Source organism: Felis catus, chromosome B3 (genome assembly GCF_018350175.1).
Source record: "Felis catus isolate Fca126 chromosome B3, F.catus_Fca126_mat1.0, whole genome shotgun sequence".
NCBI classification, from domain to species: domain Eukaryota; kingdom Metazoa; phylum Chordata; class Mammalia; order Carnivora; family Felidae; genus Felis; species Felis catus.
This window is the reverse complement of record NC_058373.1, coordinates 96,975,655-96,992,556: the sequence shown is the minus strand read 5'-3', so window position 1 is coordinate 96,992,556 and position 16,902 is coordinate 96,975,655. Positions and strand designations below refer to the sequence as shown.

Here is a 16,902-nt window from a genome sequence, read left to right as displayed (position 1 = left end):
CCCCTTTGTTACTGGTACTCCCATAATGTATAGACTTTTTCTTTCAATGGAACACTATAGTTCACATAGATTTCTTCTCTCGTTTTCATTATTTTTTCTTCTCCTCTGATGAATATTTCAAAGGATCTGTCTTCCACTTCTCAGATTCTTTCCTCTGCCTGATCCAGCTCATATTAATGCTCTCTATTGCATTATTCACTTAATTCATTTTATTCTTCAGCTACAGAATTTCTGTTTGGTTCTTTTTAATGATTTCTATCTCTCTGTTAAATTTCTCGTTTTGTTTGTATATTGTTTTCCTAATTTCAATGAATTGTCTTTCTGTGTTTTCTTCTAGCTCTCTGAGCTTCCATAAAACAATTATTTTGAAATCTATATTGGGCAAATTGCAGATGCACATTTCTTTGGATTCAGTTACTAAAAATTATGATGTTCCTTTGGTAGTGTCATGTTTCCTTGATTTTTCATGTTTCTTGCAAGCCTTGTGTTGCTTTCTTTGCATTTGAACAGTCACTTCCTCCAGTCTTCACTGATTGGGTTTAGGAGATAAATACCTTTCATTAGCCCTGGTAGGGAATCTGAGGCTTTCTCAGACTTTTTCTTTGAATATGCCTGCTCCGTACTTCTTGTTCTTTCTTTGGCAGATTTCTTAAGCTTGTATACCTTCTCTTGATTCTATAAAGCCAGGATGGGTGCTGGAAGCCTCTCTTTTGCTTTCCCTAGAGTGGTGCTGAATGCTGAAATTTGTGTGATTTTTCTTCCAGATGTGTAGGGTTAGGCTTTTTTCACATGATTACTAACTGCAGAAGTTTGCTCTCACCACTACTGGGAGTGCACACAGGGAGTCGGCCACAAGGTTGGGAGTTGTATGGGTTTGGTGCATGGGGCACTAGGGGTCCCCATGGGCCAGATCGGAGAATCTGCTGGTAAGGCATTCTTCAGTGGTTTTTGGGTGGGCTTCCTGATAAAAGTCTGTGAAGCACTCAGTACGGTCTGTGCATCTTTGATACTTTCTGGTCTGACCCCTGGATGCTATTCTCCCAGTTGCTCCCTGCCCCTCATCTTGCAGTTCATACTCAGTGTTCTGAATGGGGTGAGAAATAAGTTGATCTGTTGGACAGTGTCCTGCACAGCTGGGGAAGCTGGGTGCTTATTTACATGTTCTCATTTTCCCTGATGGGAGAAGTTATGGACCAAGAAGGTCCCTCTTGGCACTAAGCTATGCTTCTTTGGGAAGAAGGTAGTGCAGGTAAAGTGAAACTGTTCCTCTTATCCTCTTCAATATTTCTAGTCTGAGATTTTTTGGATCCAGTGGTGTGCTGGAACTTCTCTGCTGGACACCTGGACTTCCACAAAGACTCTCTTGTCTGTGGGCGATTGTCTAAATCAGTGTTCTTTTGGGAGGAAGAGAGTAGAAAATCCTTATTCTGCCACAATGATGACATCACTCCTTTAAGTCTTAATTTAAATGCAACTTCTAGCTTTCTGCATATTAAAGAATGAGGAATATTATAATATTATGAGTTAACAAAGCCATTTTAATTCCAATTGAAAGTGACATGGGACTTTGACTCTAAACTCTAATTTAGTTTTTATTTCCATTAATAGTGAGTGATATGAAATTACATGAAATTACAGAGTCTTGGATTTATTGGAATCAGATTTAGTTTTGCAAAATTACATAGGGACTAAGGATACTCCTTTTGAGATTTAAAATTATTAAAATATCTTTGATGGATGGGAGTAGCCCAACTAAAGTCAGCTGTAAGAAGATATCAGCTCCTAAGAAAACTTCACTATCATGCAAAGGCCATTCCAAACTAGTGACTTGGGATCTCTTTTAGGTCCTTGGGGGTTAAGGAAGAGGAATGGTTTTAGGTATGATGAGGCTAAGAATGTGAAGCTATTTTTCCATCAATCTATCTTACTGTGAGTATGCCCTGAGAAAGCTGGCTGTATTTCAAGGAAAGATTATAACAGCTAAGGAAGGAACAGCCTCCTTCTGCAACCTGGGGAAACCTGCTATCTGGGCGGAGACTGGACCAGGAGCAGGTTGTAATGACTAGGGCAAGAATGTTAGTTCCAGGTGCAGCTCTTCAGCTTGCCAATCTTTGTTAAGTGAAGATGCTAGAACAATTGGTATTAGTAGGGAGAAATGGAGGGATTTCTTCTGACTATCCAAATTTTGACTGTCACTAACTTGTTTAATGATAGCAACAGCATTTGACTGTTCTAGACCTGTAGATGTCTAGTGCTTCTCAGACTTCAATGTATATATGAATCATCTGAGGATCTTGTTAAAGTGCAGGTTCTGATTCATTGGATATGAGTAAATCTTGATATTCTACATTTCTCACAAGATCCCTGGTGAATTTAACGCCGCTTGTCCAAGGACCATATTTTGTGTAGCAGAGTGTGGTAGGCAGATTTATAGCCCTCAAGAAGAGTTTGTGCTCTAATCCCTGGGACTATGAGTCTGTTAACTTCTTAGAAAAAGGGACTTTTCTGATGTAATTAAGTTTCCTAGTCCATTGGACTTAAAATAGGGAGGTTATCCTGCATTATCTGAGTGGGTGCAATATATTTACATGAACTCTTAACAGCAGAAAGCGGAGAAGAGGAGGTAAGGGAGATTCCATATGTGAGAAAGATTTGGCATATCATTGCTGCCTTGGAGATGGAAAAGCCATGTGGAAAGTATAAGAAGGAATTGAATTCTGCTAACATCCTGAATGTGCTTGAAAGTGGATTTTTTCCCAGAGCATCTAGTAAGGAATGCAGCACTGCCAAGCCATTAATTTTAGTCTTGTGAGCCCTAAGCAGAGAGTCCAATTGAGCAATTCTGTGCCCAGAATTATAAACCACCGTAACTATGAGGTACAAAATGGGTATTAGTTTAACTGCTAAATTTGGATAATTTATTATATTAGAAATAGAAAACTAATATGTAAGGTAATCTAGACCATCTAGCATCTAGGGAGAGCATGAAGTCATTCAACATTAGTAGGGTGAATCTGAGTTCCAGATCCAGGGATGATGTGAGAACAACCTCAATGGGCCTTTGCATTGAATAGACTCCTAGGGTTCTCATAACTATTAAGAGAGGCATGACCCTAGGAGACCAAAGATGTTCTCACAACCAGAGTCATATTAAAATAGAATATTTAAAGAGATGTAAGGATCTTTAAATGTATATAACACAAGCTATCTATCTATATAGATAGGTAGATAGGTAGATATAACAAATAGCATCCATCTATTAGGAGACAGTTCTTCATGGGCCTGTTGTATTTCTGCACTGTCACAGGCAGTAACACTGACAATCTTTCAGACAGTCCATTCAAGGATGCTTGTGTAGTGAATAAACTTGGAATCTGGAGACAATGATGTTTTCTGGAGAAGGGGGCAGGTTTATTTACTGTTCAGTATAATAAAGGTAATATTTTCCTCTGGGGCAAAAATAGGACAAGTTTGCTTGCATCCTATTTTAAAATATTGGGTTTCTTTTAGCGTGGTGTTTCTCAGCTGTGTTGCAAACCCACTATGTGCACAGCATCTGCCTCGGCTGCTCAGGATTATTCCCATGGGACTCGGGGGTTGGGTAGAGGAAATGTAAAGTGAAACTCATGCTTGTTGTGCTGTAATAACATCCCTTGTCTCTGACCTAGGAGTCTTTTCTCTTCTGTCACCAGTCATGCAGCTGTAGCTGGCTAATTTGTTAGCTTGTAAGTAGGTTAAAACCTCAGATTTTCACAATTCTTAACTATGTGAATAAATCTGTGTGTTTGTGTTTGTGTCTATGGGTGTGTGTTTATGTAGGTCTCAAATTTCAAATGTTTTTATCTCTTGACAAGAAGTAAGTTGAAGAAGATTTACCTATTATGGAGTGGTCTGAAGTTTCTCAACACCATTAATTCAATAGGTTTTCAGTTCTAGTGCTTTCTTCTTAAACCATGAAGTTCATACTGAATATCCTGCCATTAAAGAAATATTACCTTCAGTCCATAAGAACTCCCAAAGTTTTACTGAAATAAGCAGCTATGCTTAACTTTTTTGATATTATTTTATTACCAAGGTCAACACTGTTAAGTTACATATATCCTTCCCCTATATTATTTTATATTATATGGAATTTTGGTTTTCTTATATCCTACCCATTGAGTGTATTTTTGTCGGAAATATCTGCTTCATTTAGGTAATAATGGAGGTAATGACGTTGAGCTATGTTCCTGACTTAAAAATTTTCTTAAATAATATATTCTAAGTTTTGGGACTTGAAGTGAGCCTTTGGTAAACATTTTAAGAGGTAATTATTATTCTCAACCATTTTTAGGAAGATATAATTTTGTAGGAGGGTCTCAGTATAAAAGTATCTCACTAGTAAACATATCAAAACTTAGCAGATATTTATTGTTTTTTCTGGGTAGACTGGAAAATTCTGTAAATTACCTTTTCTCTGTTTTCATCTTTTAGATCCATAAGGAAGAATATAGATGTGAGTGTACCCAAACAAAACTCGAGTTTCATTTTTCAAAAAAATAGGTTACTTGAGGGCCTGGGAAGACTCGGGCATTCAAAGTATAGCTTGTTTGGTATCGGATGTCACTTGATATTCTTCTGTATCAAGGGTATCTTTTTCTTCAATATGTCTATTGAATATTTATTTTGTCTACCAAGACAGATTAAATATTTGTATGCAGAACTGTTCCAATTTTAGAAAAAGACTATAAAAGATTATATGCGAATTGTTTTTGTGTTTTTAACCACCACTATTTCTCCATCTGTTTTCATAGGTTTCTGCCAAGAGGAAGAACATGAAAAATAGTCTAGGCTCAGTACTACCATTTTTTGAAAATTTTTGGAAAAGCAATAACAAGTCATTGTATAATAAGGCATTGTTCCTGTTTACTGAGTAGAAGATTGCCTGGCAGACCTGCCTGAAATTAGGGGTGGAAGGACTGAGGGAGATGATGAAGGAAAATAATTCCGTCTAAAGAAGATCTGTCTTCATTGTATAGGCCCCGCTGACCTGATTAATCAGTTTCTTTTTACTGAAAAATTCACTCATTCATTTACTCATTCACTCATGAGTTAAAAATTCACTCATTTACTGTTTGCTTTTTTGGAGCACCTTCTGTGTACAAAGAACTTTTAGCTAAACAATGCATTTCTTTTCTTTTAAAAACAACAAATCTTGCTAAGCCATCTCTTTATTCAACACAGAAAAAAAAATCCATGCTTTCTTTGTTGCAGTGGTACAGACTTGTTTTCAGTATTTTGAGTCCGACCTCTGAATAAGATATTTTTTTTCTTTTCTAACAGATCACTGTCAACATGTAGCTTGTTTTGGCTATTATATACTATTTTCCTGGAGAATTATTCATTCACTATTTCCAGGTTGGTAAAGATCAATTTAGGAGACTAATAAAAAGTCACCAAAATGATCTGAAAGGGGAAAAAAAAAGCAACTCTAAGGGGAGAGTAATTCTTGTTTCCATAGAGTGTTAGAATCATTAAACTTATCTTCAGTGATTCTCTTACCCTGTTCTGATTCTCCTTGGGTTAGTAAAGTGCCATGATTTGAGACTGGACATTTTTCAGCTGGTAATGTGACACCATTTTAATATTACAAATCCTGCTTTCTCTTTTTGTGTGTGTGATGTTTATGCTTGATTTCTTGTTTCTTTTTTTTTTTTTAATGTTTATTTATTTTGAGAGACAAAGTGAGAGCACAAGTGGGGGAGGGGCAGAGAGAGAGAGAGAGAGAGAGAGAGAGGGAAAGGGAAAGAGAGAATCCCAAGCAGGCTTTGCACTGTCAGCACAGAGCTTGACGAGAGCCTTGATCTCACGAACTGCAGATCAAGACCTGAGCTGAAATCAAGAGTCAGATGCTCAACAGACTGAGCCACCCAGGCGCCCCTTGATTTGTTTTTTCTAAACTATTTCTTAATGTCAAGTATAAATTGGATGCACATTACTGAAAGTGTAGCAGTGACACCCACAAGAATCTGACAGGGATGTTTTTATTCTGTGAACTATAAAGATTATGTTATATTTGTGGAAAGGGTAAGTCTTATGAAACATGAAAATGAGTCTTGAACAATCTGAGACATGGAGTTTTGTGCCTTTCTTGGTTTCTGATGTCTCTTACTGGCTTCACTCAGTACAAGCCTGGCTGTCTTATTTGTATTTTTGTTTCCACATGTAAGGTAATTTGTAAATACCAGTTAAAGGAGTATCTTTTTTTTTCATATGGAAAAGAATGTTCTCTTTTTATGATAATTTACGGAAGGATAGTAGATTAAGTCCCAAGTGCTTCTGCTTTTTAGAATGGTAGAATTAGAGTTGACAATGTTTATATTCTCCCCTTTAAGGAAAGTAATATTTCCATTCTAAGAGTTGCCCCATGAATACTTTTTCATGGACCCTCCCTTCCTAGGATATTTTCTGTATTTTCTTAGTTTGAAGAAAGTATCTTTAACAGTTTCTTTGATTAAAGTGGGAAATATTCTAGACAGACTTCAAAATGCTGTGTAAATTTTCAACTGAGCATCCAGCTCATGTGTTTTCTCTTCTTGTGATGCAATCCAAAACTTAACTGTACTAGATAGCACACTCAGATCGGGTGACGGGTCTTCTGGACTTTCTACATCTTGTCTGATTTAGCCTACATTGAAGTCCACCTTCTCCTTTTGTAAACCCTTATCTGCTTTGAAAGAAGTCCTTCACTGGCTCTTTTTTTCTAGTTCTTTCTTGTTTATATGTTTTGATTTTCTTACTGCTGTGTAGACTCTGTGGGAGTAGGAACCATGTGTTAATACTCCTGATAAATTTGTGATTCTGGGAACAGAGTAGATATTCAGGACATTATCTTTATTGATTGGGAGTTACAGCCCAAGAATGAGCCAGTCCAGGACCCCTGTATGAGCAGTGGTATTGGGTTTCTTACACCTTTGGCTTCAGTCTTAGCTTGGCTGCTACAACAAAAATACTATAAACTGAAAAGAAGAATATTATAGTCTGGGTGGCTTATAAAGAACAGAAATTTATTTCTCACAGTTCTGGAAGCTGGGAAGTCCAAGATCAAAGTGCTGGCACATTTGGTGTCTGGTGGGGACCTGCTTCCTGGGCAGCCATCTTTTCACTTTGTCCTCACATGGTGGATGGGGCAGGATCTCTTTGAAGTTTCTTTTACAAAGGCACTAATCCCATTCATGATCTAGTTATCTCCCAAAGGCCCCCATCTTCAATATCATTATATTGGAGGTTAAGTTTCAACATATGAATTTTAGGGGACACAAACATTCAGTCTACAGCAGCTTCCTTTCTGGGAAGGCCCAGAGCCTGTATGCAGAAGGTTAAAATTGCATAAATGAATGCGATAATGAATGAATGAATGAATGTGATTAGTCTTTGCTTATTTTTTGGATTAGGTGAGACAGTCTCTTAATGAAAGCTAAAAGCCATAGAAATGGCATATATCTTGTCTGAAATGGAGTCGACCTTGCGGATGAACATGTCCAGTGTGGTGGGAGACAGGTGTATGGGGCACTGGAAACTAGGGGAAAAAGTGAGACGGTAACAGGTTTCTGCTTACAAGGACCAGATAACCTGTTTGGACCCACGTGGTGTGGGAGAGAGAGGCTCTGATTGAGAATCCTGGCTTGCTAAGCTCCTACCTGAAACTTGACCATGTTTTTAAAAATTAGGTTTTAAGAGTCTGACCCGTTTGGGTGAAAACAAACCTTTGTAAACATTGTTGGAGAAAGTGACTGGGGATGGAAACGAAGCAAAGGAACCTGAGGCTGCTTACCCAACAGTTTCAGCCAGAGGCAGTGCTGCTTTGTTTCTAAGGGAGAACAGCTCCCTCTGAAATGTGGTGTCAAGAGGTGCTTTTGTGGGAGCTTTCAGAGCATGTGCCTTGTCACGTGAGTGTGTTGCCTACTTGGAACACATTTTTCTGCCAGGTGGCCTTGCCATCAAAATCTGTCAACATTAAAGGCTTTTCTTGACTCCAAAAGTGGGTTGGTGAGTGTCAGAGGTACCCGTACACCATTATTGTTTGAGGCAGGTGTCTGTTTAAAGGTTCCCCAATATTCCTTTATTTGTGCAGCATTTTGGTTGTCATCTTGTCACCACTGATTTCAGTAGGGATGGAATTTTCTGTAAAGTTCAGTGCGTTTTGCTTGTGAAAAATACATTTAAGAGAATATAACTGAGGTACTCTGACCTAGACATCAAGGGACAGGAACTCTGGTTTTCAGTTGGCCCAGCAGAGATTTGTTATGGGCTGTGTTAGCAGAACTTGAATTGGTTGGAAATAAACTTTCTTTTTCCTCTCTTTTTGGTGGAAGGAAGCACCTGGAAGTAGTACTCAGATGCTTTCTTGACTTGGAAAAGAATCTGATGACCTCAGAAGTTCCCAAGAGCTAATAGCTATTTGATCTATTCATAAAATTATGCTAGGAGATTTGGGAGGAAGATAATATAGGGAACTACATAAACATAATGCCTCAACATAAATTCAAGTCCTTAACCTTGTGAAAGGACACATTTTTATTTCTTGCATCTGTATATTAATCTTTTAATAAATTAATATCTGTGTATTACTCCTTGGCTTTTTTTCTTACTTGGAGGAAAAAAAAATCTTTCCTCCTTTCCAAGGATAGTTCCTTTCTTTTTGTCAATGATCTCATTTATTTGGACTACTTTCAGGCTAGTAAAATAAATTTCTCTCCCCTTTTATATTTGCATATTTAATCCTTCTTTCATTAGTGGCTCCTTTGCCGTTTATTTTCAATAAATTAAGATTTTCTCATCATGTGGAATCCCCTCCTTTTAACCTTGCTTTCATTTTGGTCTACTGTTCAATTTTTACTTTGGCTATCAATGGTATTTTATGAGTTAGGCACTGTGTTAGGTACTGGGCGTGCACAAATGAATTAGCACAGTGTCTGTTTTCAAGGAGCTGATGGTCTAGCAGAAGGTGCAGACAAGCAGCCAACATGGTAGATTATGATAAATACAAAGCCACATTATGTACCGGAGACTGGAAGGACACAGAGTGTGAAGACATGTATTCTATCTCAACAACCAGGAGTCTCTCAGAGCAGGTGCTGTTTTAGTGGACTTATGAAGGACAAATAGAGAAGGCAGAAAGACCTGAATGAACAGGGAGAAACATAGAAACATGAGAAAATAAATACTTGGTTTGGCTAAAGAGTGGCAACCTTGGAAAGCATGCTCATAGATGGTGATTCTATTAAGATAGAAAATAAGGAGGTAGGATAGGTTGACAAAAGATTTGGCTTCAGTTTTGGCTGTGTTGGGTTTGGAGAGGTATTTAACTAGTGGGAGGTAGGGCACTGTTTGTGAATGGCTCTGTACACCATACACAGGAGTATTGGTTTCCTATTGCTTTTGTAACAAATTACCACAGACTTAGGGGCTTAAAACAATGCCCAAGATGGGTTTTATGGGGCTAAAATTTAAGCATTGGCAGAATTGTGTTCCTTCTGGAGGCTCTGGGGGAAAAATCTATTCCTTAACTCTTTCAGCTTCTAGAGGCTGCTTGCATTCCATGGCTTGTGGCTGTATTACTAGTTCTGGGGATTATGCCATGGCCATCTTTGGAAGGTCACTATTTTGCTTCCTACATAAGGTGTTTGAACTCATCTTGGAAGCAAGGAGAAGCTATTGCCACATGTGTAGCCAAAGGATATGGGGGTGCTTTAGAGATATATGCTTTAGAAAAGTCACTTTATTTGAAACGTAGATATTTGAGTCAAGGTGAAAAAACTAGGATATTGCAATTGCCCAGGTGAGAATTATGGGATCCTGAAACATAACAGTGGCAATGTGGTTGTAAGGGGAGAAGGCTGACTTAGCTAGAAAATGGATATGAGGGCTGATTGGGATGTTCAGAATAAGTCATTCTGGATGACTTTCAAGCTTCACACTCAGGGAGCCTAGACAGATGATATTTCTATTAGCCAAGATAGACAGGAGGTGCCAGCAGAGTTTGGGTGACAGAAGATTTGACTTCAGTTGTGGTTGTGTTGACTTTGAGCTTAGAGGCATGGCACCCAGCTAAAGGAGATGTGGAGCCCAGAAGAGAGGACTGTTTTGGGGATCATCAGACAGCTGCATGGAAGATGGCCCAAGGGTAGTGTATAAAATGAGAAGGCTTGAGACTACTTCTGTGAATAATTTCAAAGTCTGTATTGATTACTGGTCTTACAGAGCCCTTGATACACCTTTACAGGTGCTACAGGACATAAACTCATGTATGTCCTGTATTTTGTTCAAACTCATGAAAAATAATGGAGTTTCCTTGAGAATGGGGTTAAACCTTTGCTTATCTTTGAATCTCTTCTTGTATCCTCCCATTGATTGAATAAATACCATATACACCCAGACACAAATCTAGTTTGGAATTGTATTGTATCTCTTTGTATTAAAATAGAAATCCCAGGGGCGCCTGGGTGGCTCAGTCAGTTAAGCGTCTGACTTCAGCTCAGGTCATGATGTCACAGTTTCTGAGTTCAAGCCACACGTCAGGCTCTGTGCTGGAAGTTCAGAGCCTGGAGCCTGCTTTGGATTCTGTGTCTCCCTCTCTCTGCCCCTCCACTGCTTGTGCTTTGTCTCTCTTTCTCTCTCAAAAATAAATAAACTTTAAAAAAAAGTTTAAAATAGAAATCCCAAATCATTAGAATAAATTTTTTGTCTTTGCTTTGTTGACACCTGATACTGCTTACAAGGAGAAATATTTGACATTTCTCCCACTTGAGAATTATCTTTCAAAATCACAATAATTATCTGTGTTATGAATTAGGTTACATCTAGGTATTTCCCCGGGAAGTATTTGAAATGTGTGCATTGTTGGTACTGAGCACTTAAGAAAAAAGTTTCTTTTCTTTACCTTAAGTTAGCACATAGGGTTTTTAATTTTTTTTTTTAATATTTATTTTTTAGAGAGAGAGAGACAGAGTGAGAGTGGAGGAGGAACAGAGAGAGGGAGACACAGAATCTGAAACAGGCTACAGGCTCTGAGCTGTCAGCACAGAGCCCAATGTGGGGCTCAAACTCACAAACTGTGAGATCATGACCTGAGCCAAAGTCAGATGCTTAACCGACTGAGCCACCCAGGTGCCCCATAGCACATAGGGTTTTTATCACAAGGTTTTATGCCCATTCCATACAACTTCATGATCCTGTTAGTGTCAGAAAGATGCTATGAGAGATAAATGGTAAGTTCTTCAAGAATTACCCACCCTCCCTGAGCTTATTGTCTCAGTTAATAACATCACTCTCTATGCCTTTTATTTGACCTTGGGGCTTCAGGGTCATCTTTGGCCTCACTTTCCTTCCCTTTGTTCATCTGGCCACCAAGATTTGTTAGTTCTCCTTCTGAAATGACTCATCAGTACCTCTTATTTCTTCTGAACTCCTGAAATACCCCTTTTAATAAGTCTGCCTGTGTCTACCCTATCTCCAGCTATAGTTTATTTTGAACACTATCACTAAGTAAGTTCTTGGAAACACACAACTGATCATATCCTGTACAAACCACCAGTAGCTCTCCACTGCCCATTAAAAAAAGCCCCAAACTACTGACCTCCAAGGCGGGGGTCTGCTCTCGTCCAGACATTTCCCACTGGGGACCTCCTACTCTATGCTTGATGATTTTTTTTCCTTGTGTTCTGATTGGAAAGGACTTTTTTCGTCTGCCTTCCTGGCCTCTGCATTGGCTTGGAGAACACTGGCTAATTTTCCAAGGTCCAGCTCAAAGGGCATTTCCTTTGTGTGCCTTTTATTCTCATTACTGGTACTACAAGTGTTCTCACCATACTAACTTTCTCTCCTTGAATTCTTCAGGTGACTCTCCCCCCACTCCTTGCCCTCCTCACCGCTCTCACCTCTGTATCCTTAGCACATAACTGGTATTTAATAATGATTGAGTGGTTTGGTGGAAAATCTAGTTAGAGTCTAGTTTCAGTCTCTTCTCTGATTAACTATGGGTCTCTGGGCCTCTTTTCTTTGCCTATAAAAAGAGGAGAAATTCAAGTGTGGGTATATCAGATCAAGTCATATATCCTGAGACCTCTGCTACGAGTGTTCTTAATATACATCATGAGGTTTTAAGATGAAGAATGTGAATCTGACTTGAGTTTCAGATGCAGTCATTCTTGTTATTTCCTTCCAGGCATGCTTGGAAAAATAAATCCACAGGAGTCTTTAATTTGGCCTTCTACAGTTTTCTGGGTTTCTCAGGAGATTTGCTTATGTTTTTTAGGTATCAAATATACTGTTAATCAGGGTTAAAAAGCAGGTGGGGCTGCAAATAATCCTTGTTAGTCAAAACTGGCTTAAGCTTAAAAACATGAAAGCTAGCCTGTTCTAGAAATTAAGAGGCCCTGGTTATACATTTTTTTTTTAACCTTTGTTTCTCAAATCCACACCCCTCCCCACTCCAGCTTGTAAAGGCTGAACTTTCATTTGGGTTGTGAGGATGTACTCAGAACTGCAGAACAATCTTGCTTCTATCTTTCCCAAATTTAAGGAAACCCATGCTTATGTTTTATGAAAAGGCCAGGAATGGACACTACCTCGTGGAGAGTTACAGTCAGAAGTGGTATATTATTTTGCTAGGATTGTCATAGCTAAGTATCACAAACTGGGGTGTCTTAAGCAACACACATTTATTGTCTCGTGGTTCTGGAGGCTAGGAGTCTGGGATCAAGGCGTCAAGATCAAGGTTCTTTCTGAGGGATGTGAGGGGGAATCTGGCCCAATGCCTCTCTTCTAGATTCTGGTGGTTTTCTGGCACTCTTTGGAGTTCCTTGGCTTGTAGATGCATCATCTCAATCTGTGCCTTCATCTTCACATCCTTTTCCCCTTATGTGTGTCTGTCTTTGTGTCATAATTTCCCCTTTTTAGGAGGACACTGGTCGTATGGGATTAAGGTCCTCCATAATGTCCTCATTGCAAAATGATTACCTCTGGAAAGACCCTATTTCCAAATATGGTCACGATCTGATGTACTGGTGGTGAGGTCTTCAAACATATTGTTTTTGGGGGATTCAGTTCAGCCCACAAGAAGGGGTATGTTCTAGAGTGCATGCTGGCTGCTGCCTTTGAGTAAGGGTTTGTAGGCTCCTGGTTGAGTTTATGTCAGGGCTAAGCCCTTTGGTGCTGGATCATGGGGATGGCTGGGAAGCCCTTTAGTGAGGTGGCTAGAGGGGGGCTGGGAACATGTGTGAGGTAGAGGCTATTTACCAATTGGTGGGAAAGTATTTTAGTATTTTAATATCTTTTCCAGCCAATTATCACCCCTGCATAGAGACTGATTCACTCTGCACTGTATTTTAGACGTTCTGGGAGGGCCGTTGTCCCTTAAAATTTCTATCTGTTGGTTGATACCCGAATTTATAGTTCTAGTAACTCATGCTAACTTAAAATATTTGAGCACTGATTAAATGTGAACTCCTCTGTGGTTGTTCTAACTTGAAGCTTCAATTCTCAAGTCTCTGCTCATCTGTTTGAGCCCCCAGTGCTTGTTGTCATTCCTAGGTTTGCGATTATGTTGTAAAAGTCAAAATGGCCATTAGCCTGCCTGAGTACTGTTTAGTGTTCTTTAAATTATAGAAGTTGTTACTTACCGAGTGTTCATTTTGCACCAGGCACTATTCTTCCTCATGACAACTCTATGAGGAAGATGTTTTATCATCTCCTAAAAGATGAGACAACAGAGCTCCAGCAACTTGTCCAAAGACACAACTCACAAAACTAGTAAGACCTCCAGAGTCTGTGCTGCTAACCAGGGAACCAGTGTGCCTGTATGGAAATAACTTCTCTATTAAATAATAAATAAAAGACTATTTTCATTGTTCTTGAGTTGGCTTTGTGATGTGTTTTAAAATAATTTTAGCATAATCTATTTTAGATTCATTTGGTGGTAATGAGCAGCATAACAAAATATATAAAAATAAAATGTACAGAAAGAAAGAACTTTTATTTTTCTCAAGCAGGGGTCATAGTGCTTGGCTCCAGATATGGCTATGTTAGGGGCAGATGGTGTGTCATCTGAGGGATCTGCCTGGCCTCAGCTTTTGATGATGCCTGACAACTTAATCTTGGAAATTCATTGTATTCATGGAAGCTCTCAGGTCAAAAGTTATTGATTGATTTATCTATCTTGGAATATTCAAATTTGAGTGCCTTCTCTGTGTTGTGCACATTTTTATTGAATCTGAGATGTCTTTTTCAGGATAACTAGTATGATGAGGTGTTCAAGGACAGAGGCCATGTTTCATTGGTGGTATAGAACTTGGCTGATAGTGGGCCAAGGACTCCAGGAATATGATCAACTAATTAATTAATCAGTTAGTTGATGCTGCAAATATTCATCGAGTACCTCCTCTGGGCCAGATGGTGCACTATGTGCTGGGATAGAGTCAATCACTACTATGGATAAAAAGACAAGCTCAAAGAATCAGGTAGGGCTCTGAAAATAAAACCATTACCTTGGGAGTTTTGCCTCAGGTTAGTTTGGTCTTATTGAATACAATATTTACCATCTGTGGATAAAGTTCAAGACAAGACTTTTCCAGAGAGAGACTTTTCCGTAGCCTGTTATCCTCTGCAGCAAAAGCCAAAGAGGGAAGGAAAGGTGAGAATTCTCACCAATGTTGGCAGGTCTGGAAAAGAAAATTCATCAGTGATTAGGCTGAATCTTTGCCTAAAATAAGGTTTGAATTTTCTGTGTTCTCATTCATTGTTTCCTCTTAACACCGTGTGACGTAGTAAGCTCCAGTGAAATGTTATCTGATTTACAGTTGGGTTAAAGATCACTTCTGGACATAGGAAAACTACCATAACACTGGTCTTTGGAAGGGAGACTGGGTGATGGAGAGGAGACCTAATTTTTTATTCTACCTCTTTTTGTATTTTGTGCCATTTGTGGTAATTAAAAAATTAACGTTAACAACGTACAATTCTATATAAATTCACTGTTCCCTAGGTTTCCCAGTGTTTCCTCTTCATGGAATTGGGGTCCCACCCATCCTCACTTGCTTCCTTTTGGAGGGATTCTTAAAAAAGCAGGAGACAAATTTTACCTTTTTTTTTTTTTTGAAACATCGCACGTCGATTTGCCAGGTGAGAGAACTGTAGCCCCGACACACAAGTATAAACCTGATGAAGAGGCAGGAGTGTCCCTCCACTGCCTTAGGGCCCCAAGCCCTCCAGTATGGCTCCCCAGCAGGACACAGCCACCGTCTCTGCCAGGATCTGTGGTGGTGAGCACATTCCAATGTCCCAACATTGCTCCACCATCCCTTCTTCTGGTGACTCACCCAAGAGATATACACACAAACACACAAATGCACACTAACAAATGCACACATACACAGAAATATACACATGTGGCAAATTTATACACAATACATGTATACAAAACACACCAACATGGGCACCTGGGTGGCTGAGTCGGTTAAGCCTCTGGCTCTTGATTTCAGCTCAGGTCAAGATCTCATGGTTTGTGAGTTCGAGCCTCATGTCAGGTTCTGCACTGACAGTACAGAACCTGCTTGGGATTTTCTCTCTCTCTCTCTCTCTCTCTCTCTCTCTCTCTCTCTCTCTCTGCCCCTTCCCTGCTTGCTCTCTTTCTCATAAACAAACAAACAAACAAACAAACAAACAAACAAACAAACATTTAAAAACAAAACACACAGACACACACACACAGACAGAAATATCACTTCTGTATGGGCAGGTAATAATTGCTTTTCCTTTTCAAGGATTCCTGAGTTTTGATTATGGGACTTGGAGATCTATAATAATCAGAGAAGTTAAAAAACACAAATTAATGGGAAAGGCATATATTTTAACACTCACAGAATGGGTGGAGTAGAGATAGGGCCACAGTGAGTAACAATTTACTGAGCTGAGGCTCTCAGACAAGACTCTTCCAGAAGACTGACTGACTTTCTGAATTTCAGTGTGGGAAAATGCAACAGTAATCAACTTTGATTCTTTCCTTCTAATACCTGTATGAATTAGCTGCTTGAAGTTTCTTTCCCAGTTTTATCTTTTAAAAATTTTCTGCTAAGAGAGCCGTGGAGGCACACTCTGGTTAAACACAACCAGAAGCAGAGTAGATGTCAGAACCTGGATGATGAATTTGGCTTCTTCTGCACTGCTGAGTTGATGAATGGGAACTGCTGATAAATCCATACAAATGATATCCATACAGAACTTTCTGTAAGGTGGGGGGCAGTGATGAAAGACAGCTGTTTTTGTTTTTGTTTTGCCTCATAGTTCCAAATTGTCCTTTTTTTTTTGCTACACTATTGGCTTTGTTTGGTGTGTTCTTATCTCTTCCTGTGCTGCTAATGGTTGATTTCTTTCTGATTGTGCTGGTTTCTAGAAGGATGTTCCAGAAGGGAATTTTGGGGTTAAATAATTGTAACTCAGAGCTAGCCTAGATATTTTCAGCTCACTTAGTGCTTTTCCTTATATGATGTTTAAAAAATATTCCTTCAAACATACATTTTTAATGAGTAGGTGGCCATGCCGATTTAAAGAAAACCCTTTATATGCTGTGCTAACTGTAGAATAGTTACTATTCTGTCTAGCAGTTAATTCTGTCAAATGTTCACTAATGGAAATTTTATATTATTGGTTTTTACTTTTACCAGGAATCTCTAGTTTTCTTTATGAATATTTGAATATTTGAAATGTAATTGTCGTGATTGCTTTATTTCTCTTCCTTGAGAGAGTTGTTTTGTCTCCCTTGATTGTCCTATTTCTATGGTATTTTATAGTACTAAGCTGCCTCTTAGGCTATCTTATTACCAACCCTTAGGCGCATTAATAATTCATGCTCCAGTTGTGTGAATT

At 39.0% G+C, this 16,902-nt stretch overlaps 1 long non-coding RNA gene and 1 other non-coding gene across 2 annotated transcripts; one reads left to right on the top strand and one right to left on the bottom strand.

Moving 5' to 3' along the window:
* The first annotated feature begins 274 nt into the window (after positions 1-274).
* LOC123386066 lies at positions 275-13,891 on the top strand. Its single transcript, XR_006599569.1, has 2 exons — positions 275-5,397; positions 13,683-13,891. It is a non-coding gene; the product is annotated as an uncharacterized LOC123386066 (long non-coding RNA).
* Positions 8,767-8,828, bottom strand: LOC111561146. The gene has a single exon (XR_002743507.1). It is a non-coding gene; the product is annotated as a small nucleolar RNA SNORD42 (small nucleolar RNA).
* Positions 13,892-16,902: the final 3,011 nt, after the last annotated feature.